Source organism: Camellia sinensis, chromosome 12 (assembly GCF_055761805.1).
Source record: "Camellia sinensis isolate YWXY chromosome 12, ASM5576180v1, whole genome shotgun sequence".
In the NCBI taxonomy this organism is placed as follows: Eukaryota; Viridiplantae; Streptophyta; class Magnoliopsida; order Ericales; family Theaceae; genus Camellia; species Camellia sinensis.
Genome location: NC_138972.1, coordinates 86,179,799 through 86,202,166, shown reverse-complemented (window position 1 = coordinate 86,202,166; position 22,368 = coordinate 86,179,799).

Here is a 22,368-nt window from a genome sequence, read left to right as displayed (position 1 = left end):
GATGATTTGCTCCGGTTGGAAGAGTTGGTGTTTTGTCCAACTTAGGATTCCCAACCGAGATGATTTGTTCCGGTTGGAAGAGTTGGTGTTTTGTCCAACTTAGGATTCCCAACCGAGATGATTTGCTCCGGTTGGAAGAGTTGGTGTTTTGTCCAACTTAGGATTCCCAACCGAGATGATTTGCTCCGGTTGGAAGAGTTGGTGTTTTGTCCAACTTAGGATTCCCAACCGAGATAATTTGCTCCGGTTGGAAGAATTGGTGTTTTGTCCAACTTAGGATTCCCAACCGAGATGATTTGCTCCGGTTGGAAGAGTTGGTGTTTTGTCCAACTTAGGATCCCCAACCGAGATGATTTGCTCCGGTTGGAAGAGTTGGTGTTTTGTCCAACTTAGAATCCCCAACCGAGATGATGTATTCCGGTTGGAAGAGTTAGTGTTTTATCCAACTTTGGATTCCCAACCGAGATGAAGTACTCCGGTTGGAAGAGTTGGTGTTCTGTCCAACTTGGGATTCCCAACCGTGATGAAGTACTCCGGTTGGAAGAGTTGGCGTCTTGTCCAACATGGTATCTTGTCCAAACTTAGCAACAACCGAGATGGATATTTCGGTGCGTGAATTTGTTTTGTTATGCTCAAGTGCTTCGACCATGTTATGGACTCCGGTCGACCAAGTGTTCAAATGATAAGTCATACCGAGATAGTTTGCTGAAGACGGAATTAATTACTACCGGGCAAACACTTGGCGAAAATTCAAAATTTGTCATTGATAAAGAAATTCATTACAAGAGGTGGGGACAGAGCCCGGTTACATCTAAAGTATTGAAAGCAAAAATGCAAAGAAAAGAAAACTAAATCAGGGGGGATAGATTGGTGAATTCATCCTCGGCAGTCTCAAGGTTGGTGGTTGGGCTCGCTTCTTGGGCACCGGGTTCAACTTGACCGGGCTGCACTTCCACTACGGCGTCTTCAGCCTCCGAATCTGTCTCATCACTCCCTTCTTCAAGCCCCTCCTCGGCCTCCGCTTGAAGCGCACTGAATACATCATTTGCATATGGCACGAGGTAGACCGGTAGTGAAGCTTTGGGAGGATTGGCAAAAACGTCGGTGTCAGAGCCCTGGCCGAGCTGTTCGCAAGCGGATTTCCAGCCAGCCTTGAAGTATATGTCTTGTGTTGCAAAGACTTGCTTCTTGTAATTCATCTCGGCCTCGTTGAAACCCGCATTGTTGGCAGCCCGGCAAGCCTTCTTCTTCGCCTTCTTCAAAGTGTCAACCTCGGCCTGGAGCTCGGTTTGTTTTTTCTCGGCTGCATTCAGTTGACCGAGCAGCCTATTATTGTCATGGTTGGCCATCTCGAGAGAAGCTTTAGCCCGGCCAAGCTCGGCTTGAAGGCTTTCAACATGGCTGGCAGTGTCGTTGGCTTTCTGCCTAAGCCGGTGGATGCGCTCCAAGACCAAATGTTGTTTTTGAATGGCCTGCACAAAGAAGCAAAGTACATCAGAAAGGGGACCGAGCAAGAAGGACCGAGCAAACACTTGTTAAATGTTAAAAAGAACGCCGACTTACCCTGGCCATCGACTTCACGGAAGATTTTACCAGCCGGGTGTCAGGGACGTGGTCACTGCCTACCACGTCGCCCGGTAGGAGAAACGCTTTGGAGAGATCGAAGGCAAGCAAATGTTCTTTGTCTGCCTTGATCGATGCAGTCGCCGGGATGTCCTGCCCCCGGTGCTTCAGCTGAGGACGCCAAGCGGGCACGGGAGCCGGAGTTTCAGCAGGATGTTCGGTTGTCAGCTCGGTGACAAGCTCGGCGGAAGGATCTGCCCTTGGTCTTTTTCCAGCCCGGCACGCTTCTCTGGCGGATTGCACGGCAGCTGGAGCTGGAGAAGCTAGGGCTACGACGGCTGCACTCGATTGACCGGCAGCCGGGGAACGGGTGGTGACGCTCGGTATCTCGGCTGAGGTCGCGGTTAGAAGGTTTTTGATCCGAGATCTTTTGGCCATTTCTTGCTCGTCAGTTAACCGGATTAATGGGACGTCTGGTAGTGTTGGATCTGGAGGTGGCGAAGGAGCTCTGAGGAAGTCAGTTACTCTACTCCGGCGCGGAGCAGAATATCTGTAAGTCGGTGTGTAGCCGAGCAATTCGTTGCAGTCTCGGTGACGGTACCTAAGCACGGCCCGAATTGCCTCGACGTTGGGGAATTGGTAGTTGGCTTGCAAGGCTTGGATAGCTGTAAAAGAAACAGGGAAACCGGTTAGTAAAACTAAAGAATAAAGTTAACCGAGCAAGTTTGAGTGGCTTACATGAAGAACCGAAGTCCTTGCTTATGAACCAGCCCGGCACCTCGGCTGTTTCGTAGTTGCCGGACACCCAGAAGAAATCATCATCGTGCATATCTTTGTCCGGGGTGCCGGTTACGATTTTTTCCTTGCCCGGTCTTATTTTCAAGTAGTAAGCCAGGCCGTCACCGGTGTGGCCCATAGTGTATTGCCTTAATATCTCGGCTAGGCCTAAGTTGGCGCCTAGCCGTTGGTTCAATTCGTGTACGCCGTTGATTATTCTGTATGTGTTGGTGGACACCTGTGTGGGTGCCAGCCCGGTTCGGCGGAGGAACTCGGTTATGAGAGGGTTGAGTGGGAAACGAAGACCCCCTTCAACGATGGATAGCACGGTGAAGGGGCATTCCTCCCTACCCCAAGGCGTGGTCTCTTCTTCGGCCAGCTCGAGATGGACGTCGGCCGGGACGCCGTAGTCCTCTCTGAAAGCGGCTAGCGCGGCCGGAGTATCCACAAGGAAGCGGAACTTCCCCATTTGTGGCCGACTTACTATAGCCCGGTTGATGGGTTGGGCACGGTGATAAATTGCTGCAGCTCGGTCCTGAGAGGTTCAGGAATGACAGGGGTCCCCTTGGACTCTGCAGGAAAAGGATGGTAAGTGTAAGTGTGTGGTTTCGCTAAGAGAGCTAGACTTCAGCTCGGTCGGTAAGGGGGCCAAACTACCTCGGTTGTCTGATTAAGGAGCTCGGTCGCCCAAGCAGACCTGATGTTAGCCCGGTTAAGCGACCAAGTCCTTTGTTTATCTCGGTTTTTGCCATGATTGGAACAAACACGTTGTTTGCCCGGTTTGGCTAACTTTTCGGATCAAAAGAAGGCCCAGAGCCCGGTTCACCCCAGTTCTTCGATGTTCTTCAGGAAGACGAAGAACACCAAGAACAGTGGGAGGTTTAGGACGTTCTCTATGGTCTAAGCCCTAAAAGCTACGTTTTTGGGTCCTAATGTGTGCAAAATAAGAGCAAATAGCAACATAAGAGAGATTAGGTATCTTACCTGTGAAGGGCTGAAGGTGTTCTTCCCAAACACGAAGAATGGCAGGATGGCAGTCGAGCTTGGGCTTGAGAATCGACAGAGATGGAGGCAGCAGTAGGAAGAAACGGCTTGAGGAGGGTGTTGTATTTGTAAGGGTGAAAGGCCGCCCAAATTCAAATTCTGGCAAAAACGGCGGGTTGGCTGCTCGATGACCAATGGCAGACCGCCACGTGTCCCCATTTATGGTTTTGGCAGGACTGAAGCGACGGGTTGAAAAGACGAAGAGCCAACCGAGCTACTTTCAACGGGAATAGGTCAGCCGAGGAATATAACCGGTCAAATCTGCGGACAATTACGTCGACTAGCTCGGTCGAGGCTTGGCGTCCTGACGACCGGAGAAACATTATCTCGGACGAGGTGAATAATCCCAGTCACGCTTCCGCGGACGGAATTAAGGGGCAATTGAGAGGGTGATTTATGCTCCGGTGTTCGGCCGAGGTATAGACCGAACAAGTTGAGGGCCCAGCAGAGCATTGGGCCGAGATGATCGACTGTTCACCCGGAGGTGGGCTACCAGAAGTTGGGCCGGGCAGAGTTTGGTCTGTGTGCTGCCCCGGACCGTGCAGAAGCTGCTCGGCCAGGAAGTGACCGGTCAGGCTAGGATGCTCGGTCCGATGATTGTCGAGACCAGACAGACCGAGAGGCCGGCGCTCGGAAAGGCGCGGTCAGCCGAGGTAGTTGACTGACCGGCGAGAAGGCCGACCAAAGGAGGAGCCCGGGCTGAGCTCTGCCGGGATGCCGCCTAGCCCGGTCCTTCATTCGGTTATCCGGTTAGGCGCTTAAGGTATGAAGCATGGTATGACCGAGGTAGGGCAGCTCGGCTGCCGAGCTCCAGCTATGCTGACAGGCAGTTGAGAGCAGGTGATGAACGGCATGGTTTATGCTGACAGATGGGATAGCAGAGCCACGTGTCAGGAGATGACAGGGAGTGGATATGGGGCTCAGAAGGTATATAAGCATGTCTGCGCCCCCCATACGCGGGACGAACACATCTGTAAGGACTTCTTACACAAAAAACACTCTCTCCCTTCTCTCTATCCGTCCTAAGGTGTGTGCTAACTTGACCGTCGGAGGGTTTTTCCGGCCACACACCGCCGGGTAGCTCACCATTATTTGTTCACAGGTGATCGGACATCGACGGAGCTCGGAAGAAAGGAATACGGGCACGCCGGAATATTTGCTCCCCGTACACCAACAATAAGGATAAACAAATAACTAAATTTACAATTAATAAGTTCAACACTATCAACTCAACTAATGAAAAGAAATAACCAAATAACAAGTTCCATAATAGGAAATAAATTATCCATTAATTCAATTTTTGCCTTAAATGGTAAGTAAAGAGTGTACAAAAATAAGGAAGAGAATATAATAGAATATTTTAAAAAATTTAAAAATATAAATAATTTTATATAATTACTATTACAATTTTATTAAGGATAAATAATATATAATCTTTATATATAGGGATAGTTGTCTTATTATCAAAACTTTAGGATAGACAAATGACTCCCGATCCTTAGCTGACTCCGCCATTGCTTTCGGTAAGTTAAAAAAAAAAAATTCAATCCATCACGAATAATTCAATTGATGATTATTATTATTATTTTGTTCTTTTCAAAACTGAGGTAAATCAACTAGCAAGGTGTTAGAGGTGATAAAATAAAAATATGTTAGTGGTGAACAAAATGACACAGCATGAAAAGGATAGCAACGTGCCTTATCTTTCTCTTTTTGGTTTGATTTGAAGATTTACTTGAATATGTAAAGTAGTGCCACTTTTTATCACGGTGGGATTGGGATCTGTTTGGATGAGCTTTTTCACACTATCGGTCTGTTTGGCTAGCTTCTTTAAATTTCTTTTTTGGCTATTTAAATAATGAAAAAATTAAATAAAATTTTTGAACTACAATTTTTTCGTGCAAATAACATGATATTATAAATAAGTAATAAATATTAATAATTATAATTATAATTATAATTTTTTATGAAAATATAATGCCTTTTAGAAATTACCACCGAATAGTAATTTTTCTAATTGTTTTAGTTGATAATTGGGAAAAAAATAAAAATTTTAAACAAGCTTATCTTTTTTTGGTAACTGTTAAAAAAGTATATCTTCAGTAAATGTTTTACTTTTCAACTCCTTCAAGTCTAGAAAGATCAAAATCATTAAAAAAAATGAAAAAATAAAAAATAAAAAATAAAATATGAGAAACAAACCTTAACTTTCACTTATGTTTGATAGGCGGGAAGGCAAAAGGAGAGTGGAAAAGGAAAAGCGGAGGAGTCGTTTTACCATCCTACCCTTTATAAGAATTTTATAGTATTACTTTTTGGAGGGTGAAAGTGTAAATTTACTTAGTTGTCCGTTTGCACCCCGCTATGTCGGAGCATCTCTATCAAAATAGTCTAATTTTAAGTTAAATTTTAACTAAAAATTCATTTTTCTATTATAATTAACAATCTTTTCAAATACATTATCCAACAAATTTTCTGTTCTTCATCTCATTTTTTGAGTCCTCTTTCTCTAATTATAAGTATTTAATAGATTAATATTCAATTAAAGTAGCTAGCCAATAACTAAGTTTGATGGAGTAAGTTACTATAATTTTGTCGTATAAAATAGCAAAGAGAAAAATCTAATAAATCTGATAATAATGCTTTTAAGATCATTCTTATAAATAAAAAAAATAATCAAATTGATTGAAAAAGTGGATGCTGTTTTTAAAATAATAAATATTTTATTTTTTTCTATGATAAATGTGATCTAATCATATAGTAACGATTGTCCAAATAACATAATTTTTTGTGAAAATACATATTATAAACAAGTTATATAATATAAATAATTTAAATTATCGAAATGAGTCTAGCAATAATCCCATGAAACCTCAACAACACCTCCAAAACCAACAGGAGAGAGCGTTTTCCTTCTTATTTGCCCCATCTAATGAAATTATTGACAGTTTTTTAGCTTAAGATCTGAAAATATTTTGACAATGTTTGTTGTTTGGAAGTGTTTTTTAGGTTTTGAGCTTATTTTCTTTTAGAATTCGTAATGCTCAAATTTAGTTCAAAAAGTTTATTTTTTAAACGAACCATATTAATTACAATAATGATTTTAATGCTATCCCTCAAACAACTTTTGTTTGGATTTTAAATTTATTAAGTTATTTCTAAATGAAATATATATATATATTTTTTTTCTCTTAATTTTTTCTTCCTTGCAAATTCAAAATTCAGAAGTGTTTGTCCCACGGGTTTGAGTCATATAAACAATCTCTCCAAAAATAAAAATAAAGTTGGGTAAATCTTAACGTTTTTAGATTCTATTTTTATAAGAATCTCATCTCATTCACTACATAATTATAAATATATAAATTTAATATTCAAATACAATATGAATCTAGATCCAAGACATGACAACCTAACACACACAATTTGAATTTGTAAAAGCTTCTTATGCCCTCTAATGGTGGGGGTAGTCAAGGCAGCTTGCATGGCTCCACACACACACACACACACACACACAGAGAGAGAGAGAGAGAGAGAGAGAGAGAGAGAGAGAGAGAGAGAGAGAGAGAGAGAGAGAGAGAGAGAGAGAGAGATGGACCATGTCCACACTGTCAATATTTTAAAAAAGAAGAGAAAGCAAAAGCAATGAAAGGGGAAAAAGCATGAGGAGGGTGAGGTTGGACACTTGAACTAGAGAGCTCCAAACATTAAAGGAGTATAGTCTAATTATATTAAAATTGATGAGGTATGTTGTATGTTTTCCAAATTAATAGTGTAATTTATTAATTTTAAAAATAGATGTTGTTCATGTATGTATATAGAATCAGCTCTTTTACTCTGCTGATTTTCAAGGAAAGATTTGATAAATTCGTTTTTTTTGAACATTATCAGCTTCCCAGTTTGTATTGATCAATTACAAACAATAAACCCTTCACAAAGTAAATTGAACCTCTTGTTTCATTTCTACCCAAGTTTATGAACATTTTCTCATGCTGTGTTTGGTTGAGAGATTTGAAGAGGGATTTGGAGAGGAAAATGAAAAATGTGAATGAAATGTGAATAAAACATGCTTATATTTCACCTGATTTCACACACTTTTTTCATTTTCTTTTCTAAATCTCTTCCCAAATTCTCCAACCATACACAGGGTCAAGGAACAGCCTGATCTACATTAATAATATATGCCGGGGAATTTGTGAACTATAGTTTTTCAGAAATATTCGAACCCGTTTATCCCATATTGCCTCAATCTTTCAACGTACATGTTGTTGATCAGGACACTTCTGTTGTCTCATCTTATGTAAAAAAAAAATGGTTTCACTTTTGTTTATCATCCAGGCCCAGCCTTGAGGGAGACAAGGCTATTACCAGTCTCAGCTCTAATGAGTATTAGCATTTCTGGACTTATTCGGGCCAGGTTGTGACATCACGCTCTAAAAGCCCAATATTAAGAATTCGTGTTTTTTTGGGTTATTCGCAATCAGACGTGAAACTGCATAAAAAGTTTTTTCTCTTTGTAGCATAACAAGTTTTATAACTATTAGACATTAGAGTCTTCTGCTACTAATAAGATGACATTAGAGTTTTATTTTAATTTTTCAACTTGCTTTGAAATTCGACTTATATCAACCTAGCATAATTTTGCATATAATTGTTTGTTTAGAAATGTGAAACTTTGTGCTGTTGTAGACATTGGTATGGCAGTTTAAAAGTTGATCTAGACATGGGTTCTGAAACTATCATTTTGAGTTAAGAATGAATTATTTTACTTCACACAATTGTTACTGCTGTCAAGATTGTTTATATTTTTTTGGTAGAAACCCAATATATCCACTATAAAAAATTAAGATTTTAAAGACAAAAATTTAGGGATAAAATTATTTTTTAGGGATCAAAAATTTTTGTTGCGAAAAGTGTAGTTATTATATTTTTAGCAACGAAAATTGGACATTGCGATGAATTATTATCTTTTTGGGACTAAATTTTTTGTCTAAAAAAATAAACTATTTTGAGACCAAATTATTATCCCTAAAAGTGTATTTATTAGTGACATTTTAAAAATTTTGTCACTAAAAGCCTTATTTTTGACTTTTCGGGACGATCTCTTAACTACTATCCTCACGACGATAGAAATTGATCCCTAAATGTCTTTTGCAACAAAATTTTCACTTTTAAAGACCAAAAAATTTGGTCTCTAAAACTCTCACATGTTGTAGTGATCTCAAATTTGGCAGAATTTCAAGGTTCAAAGAACCATTCCTAAGTATCTTTTTTAACGTGAAGAGTTGAATTTATTTTTTGGTTTGCGAGAATCTAGGTTCACACTCTCGTCAAGAACAAAGGATTGCAAGAATTTTTTTTAAAATATGACTTAATGTGGCTTATACATGATTATACTAGATTCATTTCATTAAGTAAGATACATGTACATCAATTAGATGGTGACTAATCATTGATGAATGCACCTATACATACATAATATATAGAAGACTAATGGAGATAGTATCAATACATTGAATGTGATAGATTCATTATGAATGAATCTTAGAGATGTATTATGTATCTATTATGAATGTAGAAGATACATTACTCTATCTAATGAGTTCATTAATATAGAAGATACATTATGTTTCATGAATGTAAAAGATACATTAATCTACTTAATGAAGTTCATTGAATGAATGGATTCTTTGATGGGAAGAATACTAGTATAAATAGTGTAAGGTCCCAAACCACACTCTCCATCACAAAACTCAAGTTGTCACCACAAGAAGGCTCTTATCGCCTAGAGAGAGAGAAGTGATTTGAAGATTTTAGACAAATAAAGAACTTGAAGATCAAGGTTTCTCTTTCTCAAAAGAGATTTTCATACTATTATGGATCAAGGTACGTATACACTTATTTTGTATAGTTGAAATCCATATAGTTTTCATGTATAGAATTGAATCCTTAATGGTTTTTAGTTTATGTTCTGCAAAGTTATCTATCAACTGGTATCAGAGTATGGTTATCAATTCTAATGTATGAAATGCATAAGTATGAATTTTATTTTATAATGATGTTTTGTGTAACAAGTGTATAATCTTGATTTACACTTGTCCAATTTTATTTTTATTTTGGCCAATCTTTTGTTCTATTGATATTAAAATAAAAATTGAAAATTATTGAACAAATCGTAATTAAGATAATGTCTTATGCACTTATAATGTTTTGTTACACACCTTATGAGTTGAAACATTGTTGATCAGCCCAACGGACGTTCAACACTATGTATGTTTGAACAACCGAGATGATTAGTATAATAAATATAACAATAAGTTTTTTTGTCTAACGGTGATAAATTTCTCACGTACTTTAGTTAATAAAATGATATATGACATTAAGTTTTTCTGCCCAACGATGGTAAATTCATTACGGTCTTAATGATTATTTTATTTTATTTTATGTTGTTTATTTTTATTAGTCATCTCATTTGCTTTTATGAATTACTAAAATATATTGTTATTCGGCCTAACAAAAGGATAACTTGATTTCGTATCTAGCTAACTATGTTTTCTAGTTAGATATATTTAACTTGTAGTGTTATTTTTATTTATGACGTGTGAAAAGTAGTTTTCTTAATTATATTATGTAATGGATATTATGTATTTACAATATTGAATCTTACTGCAATTAATAGTTACTTGTCTGGTATTGAAGCTTTGAATAGAACTAATTTTAAGAAATGAAAGGAACAAATTGGAATTGTTTTGGGAATTATGGATTTAGACTATGCATTAAGGCCCCGTTTGTTTTGGGAGATAGAATGGAGGGGATTAATAGTGAGGGGATTAATAGTGAAGAATTGTTAAATTATTTTTATATAAAATAATAAAACAAATAAAAAATATAAAAATTAAACATTAATATTTTAAAAAAAATTCCCAATATATAAAAAATAAAAAAAAATAAAAAAATTTATAATCTCCTCACTATTTTTCTAATACTATCTCTATCTCCTCCTTACCAATCCCTCTTCCTCCTCCTTACTAGTCCCAAGGGATTACTAGTTCCCTCCCTATCTCTCAAAAACAAACACCTCATTCTCAATCCCCTCCTCACTATCAAACCCAATCCCCTCCCTATAACGCTAAACAAACGGTGCCTAAGAGAACTAGCACCTACAAAGCCTAATGATACAAGTTCTAAGGAATACATGGGTTTATATGAAAAATGGGAACGCTTTAATCACTTAAGTCTAATGATTATGAAAGACTCAATTACGCCTGCAATTCAAGGAACAATCCATGTTTCTGAAAGTACAGTGAGCTATATGAAATTTATTGAAGAACAATTCATTGGAACTTCCAAACCCCTTGCTAATACTCTTATGATTAAATGATGACAATGAAATATGATGATTTGAGTGGTGTTCGTGAACATATCTTAAAGATGAATGACATGGCCTCTCAATTAGAGGGAATGGACATGGAAATTTCTGAAGGTTTTCTTGTTCATTTCATTGGAGAACAATTCATTGAAACTTCCAAATCTCTTGCTAGTACTCTCATGATTAAATGATGACAATGAAATATGATGATTTGAGTGGTGTTCGTGAACATATCTTAAAGATGAATGACATGGTCTCTCAATTAGAGGGAATGGACATGGAAATTTCCGAATGTTTTCTTGTTCATTTTATTATGACTTCTCTTCTTGCGTAATTTGGTCATTTTTGTTGTTCAAATTTTGAAATTAAATAAATAGATTTATGAAGAAATCAAATTATATATATACTAAGAACACATGCTAATAATTACAACTAAATTTCAACAGAAATACACAAAACAATAAAATGGTAAAGAGACGAAACCGAAGCCTGCACGCAAGCAGTTTCCTTAAAACAGATTTCGCCGCCTCACTGGTCTAGTGCTTGAGGAATCCCGGCGTCTGTCTCCTAGGATACGATGGTCAAAACCAGCTATGGCAAAAGCACTCTCTGTCTAGCTTAGCGAACAAAACAGTGGCAGCACTCTCTCACTGTAGGAATTTTCAGGCAAACTGACTTGTGAAATGGAAGTAAAATTTTTTGTGTTTGAGACTTGACAGGAGGGTCTCAATTTATACATGTATAGGGGAGAGAGGAAGAGCCTCCAGCCTTTATGGCTGTTCATAATGCACCATTAACCTCTGCAATAAAGGCAGGAGTTACAAACCCCATTAATGCAGGAGTTACAAACCCCATAAATGCAGGAGTTACAAACTTCATTACCTTTTTTCCATGAAGCTAACTTCATGAGGTAATTTCTCATTCAAATCTCAATGGTTTTTGGCCATTCACAAAAGATGGTTGGGACCCACTTTAATCTTTAATTAAAGTCACCACACTTTAATATTAAATTAAAGTCCTCAAAAGTCATTTTTTCCAACAATCCCCCACATGAATAAAAATTGACCGAATGACTCAACAAACGAACACCGTTCAACAATAATGACTCTGAGAGAGAGTACAATGGACTAACCCCGACATCAGAGAAGGTAGCTTTTGGCTTTGAACCTCTCCTAGTGAAAACCTATCGAGTTTACTGGCTGATCAGTGAATATGACATCTTGAACTGCTCTGCCGTTTATGTAAACTGAGACAATAGATCTCACACGGGAATTACTCCTACCACTATTCTGTTCTCACTGGTGTGCCCTGTGTGGCCCTGGACACTAGCCTGGTTCAGCGAGTGGTTTCAAAGAATCTTGGCATACCCAATTCTTCTAGAAGCGGCCCCACTTCACACTCATATAGGTGACTCTACTTGAGTATCCTGCTATACTCAGTTCAATAGCTTAACACACTAGAGTCATTAAAAGCTCAGCTTAACCTCTACACTTGCAGGTATCACTGATAGAAGGAATGGCTGGAGGTTTAACCTCCTCAGTGACATACCACCGTTACACGCAATTAGGTTGTCCCATTGAACCTAGATCTTGGGATCTCCAATCAATTAGGTTGGGTTTCCATTCCGGTAACTTCCAAAGGCCTCAACCCATTCCTTTTGACGACGTTTCGACTAACACTCGATTTAACCCTTTGGTTAGCGGATCCGCAATGCTGTCCTTAGACTTTACATAGTCTATAGAGACAACTCCATTCGAGAGTAGTTGTCGTATGGAATTATGTCTACGACGGATCTGTCTAGACTTTCCATTATACATATTACTCTGTGCCCTACCAATTGCAGGTTGACTATCACAATGAATACAAATAGCAGGCATAGGTTTGGACCAACTTGGAATATCTTCAAGGAAATGGCAAAGCCATTCAGCTTCTTCCATTGCTTTATCCAAGGCAATAAACTCCGATTCCATCGTTGATCTAGATATACACGTTTGTTTGGAAGATTTCCAAAACACCGCTGCTTCACCAAGAGTGAACACATATCCACTAGTGGACTTTGAGTCCTTTATATCTGATATCCAATTTGCGTCACTATAGCCTTCAAGCACCGCTGGATATCGAGTATAATGCAGCCCATAATCCCAAGTGTAGCGTAAATACCTTAACACCCGCACAATACCCTTCCAATGAGAAGCATCGGGATTACTTGTGTATCTACTAAGCCTGCTAACCGAGTAGGCTATATCCGGCCTAGTACAACTCATCAGATACATTAAACTTCCAATTACCCGAGAATATTCTAACTGTGAGACACTTTCATTATTATTCTTGGTAAAATGTAGACTTAAGTCTACAGGTGTCGATGACACACTCGTATCTGATCCACTAAACTTCTCAAGTATCTTATCAACATAATGAGACTGAGATAGTACAATTCCGTCAGAGATTCTGGTAATCTTAATTCCCAGAATAACATCTGCAATGCCCATATCCTTCATGTCAAACTTAGAGTTTAACAACTTCTTGGTAGTTTTGATCATTTCATCGTTACTACCTATAATGAGCATATCATCAACATATAGACACAAAATGACATAACCTCTGTCAGTGTCTTTGACATAAACACACTTGTCACATTCGTTGATTCTAAACCCATTTGACAACATTGCGTTGTCAAACTTCTCATGCCATTGTTTAGGCGCTTGCTTCAAACCATACAAAGATTTGACAAGTTTACAAACTTTCCTGCTTTGCCCTGGAGCTGAAAATCCTTCAGGTTGCTCCATGTAGATTTCTTCATTCAAATCTCCATTTAAGAAAGCTGTCTTTACATTCATCTGGTGAATTTCTAGATTGCGCAAAGCAGCAATCGCAATCACCATCCGAATGGATGTTATCCTAGTAACAGGTGAGTATGTATCAAAGTAATCCAGGCCTTCTTGTTGCCTGTACCCTTTGATAACGAGCCTCGCCTTGTACTTGTCAATAGACCCATCGGCCTTCATTTTTCTTTTAAAAATCCATTTGCAGCCTAAAAGCTTACAACCTGGAGGTAAATCTACCAACTCCCAGGTGTGGTTCTGTAAGATGGAGTCAATCTCACTTTTGATCGCTTCTTTCCATAATGGACTCTCAGGAGAAGTCACAGCTTCGTGGAAAGTTTGAGGTTCGTTCTCAACCATATAAGTTAAGAAGTCTGGACCAAAAGATTTGCATATCCTAGCCCTTTTACTCCTTCTGGGCTCATCTAAAACCTCAATTTGATCATCACCTGAATCATCAATATGATCATCCTCACTAGCAAGCTCATCAAATTTCTCCAAAGACCTTGGAACCCTTTCATGGGTTCGGCAAGGAAAAATGTCTTCAAAGAAACATGCATTCCTTGACTCCATAATGGTATTCCTGTGTATGTCTGGAATTTCAAACTTATGTACAAGAAATCGATATGCACTACTATTATGTGCATAACCAATGAATATACAATCCACAGATTTCGGGCCTATCCTAACCCGTTTAGGTGTAGGAATTACCACTTTTGCAAGACACCCCCACATTCGTAAGAATTTATACGAAGGCTTAACGCCTTTCCATAACTCATATGGCGTCTTGTCCACCTTCTTCCGGGGTACTTTATTCAGAATGTAATTTGCAGAGAGAATTGCTTCCCCCCACATGTTCTGTGGCAATCCAGAACTTATCAACATTGCATTCATCATTTCCTTTAGCGTCCTATTCTTCCGTTCAGCAACCCCATTTGATTAAGGATTATAAGTAGTCCATACAATTCCTTTCTACGCTTAGGTATGCCTACAAAGAGAGTTAGTAGAAAACGACAACATAATATAAAGCAATTGTACATACAATCAAATATTATTTAACCTTCTAGCAAATCATAGAATAGCAAAATAACTAAGGAATTAAGATACTATACAAGTTACAAAACCTTATAACTTCTACATTAAATTAAAAAATTAATTAATTGCCATAAATTATATAAGAATTTAATTCACAATAACCATGTAAATAAATATAGGCAAGTTACACAAATTTTATAACTTCAAAGAACTACATTTAATTCAAACTTTAATTCATCCAATTAAATCACACACTATTCATGGAAATAACTTATGCGTATAACTCTAGAAAACTAGAAGCAATTTCACATGCAAATTAGATAGTAAAGCTAGAAGCATGCAAAATCAAAATATACATATGCAACATTAGACAAATAGGATGAAACCAAATAAGTAGCATGCAGTTTATGTAAATAATTTGAATTGTTTATATGTAATAAACTAATAACCAAGCACTTCAAGTATATAACCATTCAACCATTAACATGCAAAAATTCTAAAGATTAAATCATGTAATCTAGTCTAGAAAATAATAAGCATGTAACAAATTAAAACCTAGAATAGAATAGAATTAGCATGTCAAATTGCAACATCAATAAATTATATTTTATAACCTTAAAATTCATGCAAATCATAGAAGGGGAATGATGAACCATATTCATAAAATAAGATCAGAGTAATACAATTAAGTATACAAATTATGATAGAGCATTCTAATTAAACTAAACAATTAGAAAATCACATTGCATAATTTACAATCATTGAAATAGGGAGCAATTCCGCAACAGTTCCTAGTAACATTATACAAATGTCTATATAAATCTATTCGATCAATTTCATAGGAAAACCATATATGAAAAATCTGTTTTAAGCTTGTTGTTCAAATTTGAAATTAAATAAATAGATTTATGAAGAAATCAAATTATATATATACTAAGAACACATGCTAATAATTACAACTAAATTTCAACAGAAATACACAAAACAATAAAAGGGTAAAGAGACAAAACCGAAGCCTGCACGCAAGCAGTTTCCTTAAAACAGATTTCGCCGCCTCACTGGTCGAGTGCTTGAGGAATCCCGGCGTCTGTTTCCCAGGATACGACGGTCAAAACCAGCTACGGCAGAAGCACTCTCTGTCTAGCTTAGCGAACAAAACAGTGGCAGCACTCTCTCACTGTAGGAACTTTCAGGCAAACTGACTTGTGAAATGGAAGTAAAAATTTCTGTGTTTGAGACTTGACAGGAGGGTCTCAATTTATACATGTATAGGGGAGAGAGGAAGAGCCTCCAACCTTTATGGCTGTTCATAATGCACCATTAACCTCTGCAATAAAGGCAGGAGTTACAAACCCCATTAATGCAGGAGTTACAAACCCCATAAATGCAGGAGTTACAAACTTCATTACCTTTTTTCCATGAAGCTAACTTCATGAGGTAATTTCTCATTCAAATCTCAATGGTTTTTGGTCATTCACAAAAGATGGTTGGGACCCACTTTAATCTTTAATTAAAGTCACCACACTTTAATATTAAATTAAAGTCCTCAAAAATCATTTTTTCCAACACTTTCAAGATCAATTATAATACACAGAAAGCTAAGTGAAAAATGAGCGAGTTAATTGCCATGTGCGTTCAAGAAGAAGAGAGGCTTAAAGCTTAAAAGCCTGATATGGCTCAACTTACCACCTTGGGTCCAACCAAAAAGATTTTCAAGAAAGGCAAAAGTAAGAAGAAGAAGAATGCAAATGATGAAACTCACAAGGCTAATGAAGAAAATAAGATTTAATGCCATTTCTGTCAAAAAAAATGTCATATAAGAAAAGACTGTCCAGGTTTTAAAAATTGGTTGGTGTCACGACCCAAACCCACCCCTATAGGTTTAGCGTTGTAACCGGCTAGTAATCCTTGGATTACCAAATGCCTCTTAACAGAATGACATATAGTACGGGGCTGTGGAAACAAATAGAAAATATACAATGTCCATAGAGCTGTGTTAACGTATATGAGACAGAAAACTTCAAAACAACTTACATATATATATATATATATATGTGACGTCATAAATACATTAGTTTTACATTACCCAAATACACAGATAATGCCAAAAGGGAACTTAGCCTAATGTATAGATAAGCAAAACAAAGCAAAAACATCTTCACGAGGTTCACAGAACTTGACTTCTAGAAAGGGAACCTCCTAGGGAGGCACAGTGGTTGGCTGACTCAAAAACACTCCAGACAGCAACTTAGGCCTGGTTACGCGCTTGCTCACTTACATACATAAAATAAATAATGAGTGGGAATCCAGTGAATAATAACAGAGTAAATGGTTTAAATGAATGATATCCATAATAGATTCAGAAATCAGAGTTCATCTAAAAAATATATATATATTCATATTCTTGTTCAAACTACATACAGAAATCAGAGTTCATACTTAATCATACATGGTACATCCATTAGCTTTATCATGCTTGTTAGTTCCATAAGGAACCTCCGGTATCGGGTACTTATAATATACTTAGGCCACGGTATTATTACCCCTGAGTAAGGGCCATGAAACCACAGTATTGTTACCTCCGGAAAAGGGCCTTGTACTTGTAGACTACGGTACTATTATCCCCGGGCAAGGGTCTTGTGCTAAGGATGCCACGAATACATTTCAGAAACTTGGACAACCATTCATTGCACAAAATATAACATTGCATAAAACATATCTTAATTCATATCATTTAGAAAATAATTAAAGTTAAACATAGCTTTATTAAGTTATTACTCACAGATGGCTCCACTTGCAGAACAGACAAATCAGATAACTTGTGGCGCGTGACCTACAAACACATAATAGAAACACATAATGAAACACACACTCGTTGGTACATAACTTCTTTCGTTTCATTCTTAGTGTGTTTCTAAGTCTTAACTTCTTATTGAGTCTTAATCATAGCCTAGGAATTCCTAGGATGCAATGTGGATGCCCAAATGCACTTGAACATGTTTTACAAAACTTATTAAAAACAGGAGTCTCGCTCGAACGGACATGAAAAATGTGAGTGGTCGCTCGAGCGCAACTTCCCTCGCTCAAGCGGTCTGTAAACTTTGCAAAAGTACTAGTTGTGTGATTATGCTCTTCTGGGCCAAAAACTTGAGGAAACTTGAGGAAATACTTGTAAATGGATAAAACATGGTGAATTCTAAATCATTTCACCAAATTAAGTCCAAAAGCTTTGTCAATTGTTTTAAACTCAACCATGAAATAGTGAAAACATGTCATTATATATCATGCATGTAAAGGTACAAGTTCAAAGCTTTCAAAACATGATCCAATGAGGTGTCTAACTCAAAAACATGTTGAATTCTTAGAAGAAGATCAAGGTAAGGACATGCAAGAGGAAATTATTTGAAAACAATTTCAAATTGTGATGAAATGAGCATGCATGCATGATATGGTTCAATTCTCTTCAATTCTAACTCAATTCTTGTATCAATCAACCTAATTCTTTAGAGTTCAAGTTTTACACATCATATTTGTACAATCTAAAAGTTGAATTCTTACCTAGACTTCCCAAGATGAGAAATAGAAGCTCAATTCTTGAATCTCTAAGTCCAATCTTTCTTCTTCCTAGCAATTCCCTTTAGTTGAGCTCAAATCTCTCATTTCTCTCCCTCTTTCACGTTTTTGGGCTCAGAAGGATGAAATGAAGGTGCAAAAAAGATCTCAAAAAGTTAAATTAGCCTTATATAGGCTTGATTAGGGAGTTTAATCAATTGAGCTTACCACTAATCAAATGAACACTATTTTATTGTAATTAATTCGTTCCGAATCAAACTTCAATTAAACCTACCATAAGTTTCAAAAATTCTAACTAACACGTAATTCAAGTCAATTTTGCGACCAGATGCCGATAAGGCCTTCAATTCACAGTACAAAATAGAAACAGAAACAGATATTCCTACGATAGACAAATAGAAACTCATATAGCACATAACACATGCAATTAACTCAGGATTTCTTCTTGATTACTTATTAGACATAACTAATCATAGTTAATCAGCTAATCACAGGTCGAGGTCGTTACAATCTTCCCCCCTTAACTCGAATTACCTTTATTTTGGAAAAACACTAGATCCAGAGGAAATAAATCAGGGTATCTCTTCATCATGTCTTCTTCCGCTTCCTAAGTTACATAGGTCCCTCCGTGGTTTTGCTAATCAAATTTTACTAACGGTATTATCTTGTTCCTTAGTCTTTTAATTCGACAGTTCACAATCTGTATTGGTCTTTCTTCATATGTGTAGTCATCTTTTAAAAGTACATGTGTTGGTTCAATGAGATGGAGTGGATCTTGTAAATAATCTCGAAGCATTGAAACATGAAAAACGTTGTGCATATTTTCCATCACCGGAGGTAAGGCTAATCGGTATGTTACCGAGTTGATTTTCACTAAAACTTCATACAGGCCAACGTATCTCGGTGCTAACTTTCTTTTCACCCCAAATCGCGTCTGACCCTTCATTGGAGTTACTTTTATAAGTACGTGGTCCCCAACTTCATATTCTCTGTCTCTTCTTAGGACATCAGTATAACTCTTTTGGCGGCTTTGTGCAGTTTTCAATCTTTGTTAAATCAATTTCACATTTTCAGTCATTTTTTGCACCAATTCCGGTCCCAACAAAGGCCTATCACCTACCTCGGCCCAACATATCGGATATCAGCATTTTCTACCATATAAAGCTTCGTAAGGAGCCATACCGATACTTGAATGGTAGCTGTTGTTATACACAAACTCGGCCAATGGTAAATAGGTTTCCCAATTTCCCTGAAAGTCTAATACACACATTCGTAGCATATCTTCCAAAGTTTGATTCGTTCGTTCAGTTTGGCTGTCTATCTGTGGGTGATTAGCACTGCTTAGTCTCAATTTAATCCCCAGAGCTTACTGTAGACTCTGCCAAAATCTTGAAGTGAACTTAGGATCTCTGTCAGATACAATAGATACTGGCACACCGTGCAATCTAACAATCTCATTAACATATAAGTTAGCCAACTTATCCGCATTATAAAAAGACTTGACAGGTAAAAAATGTGCGGATTTAGTTAAACGATCAACAATTACCCAGATAGAGTCCATACCTCGAGGGGAGTGAGGTAATCGCACAATGAAGTCCATCATGATATGTTCTCATTTCCATTCCGGTATTGGAAGTGGCTGTAGCAATCCGGCAGGTCGTTGATGTTCAGCTTTAACTTGTTTGCAATGTAAACATCGAGCCACAAAATCAGTAATGCTTTTCTTCATTCCAGGCCACCAGAAGTTTTGTTTCAAGTCATGGTACATCTTGGTATTCCTCGGATGCATAGCAAACTTTGAATTGTGAGCCTCGATCATAACACAATTCCTTAAATCAAGACAATTTGATACACAAAGTCTATTCTGAAATTTTAACACATCATTTTCAATCACAAACCCGGGCCTCGGTTTTGAGTCAATTTCACTGAAAATTTTCTTCAAGAACTCATCTTTATGTTGTTTCTCTTTAATCTCTTCAATGATTGCAGGTTGAGCAGAAATGGCGGCTAAGATCCTGCCTTGTTCACGCAGTACAATCTCAATCTCATTCCTTTCTAGATCACATATTAGCTTCTTCTGACCGGTAAGTAAACATGACAAATTATCCATGGATTTTTAGCTCAAGACATCTACAACGGTATTGGCTTTTCCCGGATAGTACAAGATTTGCAAGTCATAATCCTTGATCAACTCAAGCCATCGTCTCTGCCTCATGTTCAGTTTTTTTTTAGTGAAGACATACTTGAGGCTTTTATGATCAGTGTATACTTCACAAGTCACACCATATAGATAATGTCGCCAAATTTTCAAAGCAAATACTACTGCTGCTAATTCAAGGTCATGGGTTGGATAGTTCTTTTCATGAGGGCGAAGTTGTCGAGAAGCATAGGCAATTACTTTTCCATTTTGCATCAACACACACCCCAAGCCCTTATATAAAGCATCACTGTAAATTTGGAATCCATCAGTACCATTAGGCAAAGTCAAAATTTGTGCAGTTACTAACCTGATCTTTAACTCTTGGAAGACAGCCTCTCTTTGATTAGGCCAAGCAAATGGTGTAGTTTTCTGTGTCAATTGAGAGAGTGGCAAAGCAAGTTTGGAAAAATCTTTTACAAATCTGCGATAATAGCCTGCAAGTCTTAGAAAACTTCAAACTTCTAATACATTTATTGGTCTGGGCCAGTCTACAATAGCTTCAATTTTCTGTGGGTCAACAGAGATACCTTCCTTATTGATTACATGTCCCAGAAATGCCACACCGTCAAACCAAAATTCACATTTGGAAAACTTTGCATATAACTTCTTTTCCTTTAGGGTCTGTAAACAAATTCTCAAATGATTTTCATGTTCCTCCCTGCTTTTAAAATAGATCAATATATCATCTATGAATACAACAACAAATCCATCAAGGAATTGTTTGAACACTCTATTCATTAAGTCTATAAATGTTGCAAGTGCATTAGTTACTCCAAATGGCATAACTAAGAATTCATAATGTCCACATCTAGTTCGGAAAACAGTTTTCTCAATGTCTTCTGCTTTCACCTTTGGCTGGTGATATCCGGATCTAAAATCTATCTTAGAGAACACTTGTGCTCCTTGAAATTTATCAAACAAGTCATCTATTCGGGGTAATGGTAACTTGTTCTTGACAGCTACTTTGCGTAATTCAGGGTAGTCAATACACAGCCTCAAAGACCCGTCTTTCTTTTTGGACAAATAACACTAGAGCACCCTAATGTGAAGGGTTCGAGAGAATAAACTTCTTGTCTAGCAGTTCTTGAAGTTGAGTTTTCAATTCTTTCAATTCAAAAGTGGACATTCTGTATGGGGTTTTAGAAATTGGTTACATCTCGGGTACTACATCAATGGTAAACTCAATTTCCCTATCAATTAACTCCCCAGGTAGGTCAGTAGGAAATACATCAGGAAATTCACAGACTATAGGTATTGTTCCCATATTAGCATTGTCCGAAGACTTAGTCAACACATAACACAAGTAGCCCTGACAACCTTTTCTCAACAATTTCCTGACTTTCATAAATGAAATCAAGTATGGTGGAGGAATTACCTCGTTTCCAGTAAAAACAAACTCAGGCATGTCAGGTGGTCTAAATACAACAGATTTACTCACACAGTCGATGGCGGCACAGTATTTAGTCAACCAATCCATACCCAGAATACAATCAAAATAATCAATGTTCAAGGGCAGCAAATCAACATACAATGTCATATCACCAATCATACTATCACATGCCGGATAAACATACGCACATATCATAGAACCCCCAAGACGGTGTAGATATAGATAGTAAATAGTTCATAGGTTCTAACGGTCTAGTTAATTTTCAAGAAAAAACATGTGATACAAATGAATGCATAGAACCAGAATCAATCAGCACATAGGCATTCTGAGCACAGATAGAAATTTTCCTGACACTACTGACTCAGTATTCTGTACATACCCAGGTACTAATGCAAAAACCTGGCCTTGTTTCAAAGTTTCACCCCTAGTAGTGGCTCTAACATTCGTTCTTGGTGTAAGAGCAGATCCGACTGAACTTGCTGCAGGACGATTAGTTGTGTCGAGTCTCATAGGGCAATCTCTAATCATGTGTCCTGTCTTGCCGCATCAAAAACAAGCACCAGATGCACGGTGACACATGCCCCTATGTTTCCTTTCA